Here is an 825-nt window from a genome sequence, read left to right as displayed (position 1 = left end):
TTTTTCGTAAAAAAATACTAATTCTGGTAATCTCCCCGAGATGAGCGTATTGTTTAACTTTCCCCGAGGTGTTAAAAAGCTAAAGTCCGGCCTGCTTATATCTATGGTATTAAAAAAAAAACTGACCTATATTATACTCAGGAATATCACACATCACTTATAACGCGTTATACATCAACAATAAACCGTGATACTATCATAGGTATATAATAGTATACTTTAGAAGTTTCAAGTACCCACGAGTAATATTATACAATCACAACAAAATAAGTAAATTAGTTACTCTAGGTTTTACAATATGTAATTTCGTCCAAATTTGAACTTAAAATGACTATAAAAATAAACTATGCTTATGTATTTATTTAGATTTTTTGGTAACAGAATTAACTACTTACGTGGAATCTTGTTTTAAATTTTCAATCCTTAAATATAAAAGTTAAACACTTTATTATTTTTGAACTACAAAATAATTATTCAATTTGAAATTTGAAAAATTTTGTCAAAATTTCAACTTCAAATGCTTATAAAAAAAAATTGTGCCAATGTATTTTTAATATTTTTCAAATATCATTGTAACAACATAGTAGGAGCCTTGTATTAAATTTTCAAGTATTTTCACTCAACAAATAAAGTTTTATTGACATTCATAGAAAAAAAGGTGGGTAAGTGGATGTCGCTCTGCTGTACAGTAGGTTAGAAGTGGGTCACTGTATAATGGACAGTATTAAATTTGAATTCAATGATATAATATCACTGTATAAGAAAAACGATTCTGAGCGGAGACGGTATATCAGTCTATGTATTAGACATATATATACTTATCTA

This window comes from Acyrthosiphon pisum, chromosome X (genome assembly GCF_005508785.2).
Source record: "Acyrthosiphon pisum isolate AL4f chromosome X, pea_aphid_22Mar2018_4r6ur, whole genome shotgun sequence".
NCBI lineage: Eukaryota > Metazoa > Arthropoda > Insecta > Hemiptera > Aphididae > Acyrthosiphon > Acyrthosiphon pisum.
This window is presented reverse-complemented; position numbering follows the sequence as displayed.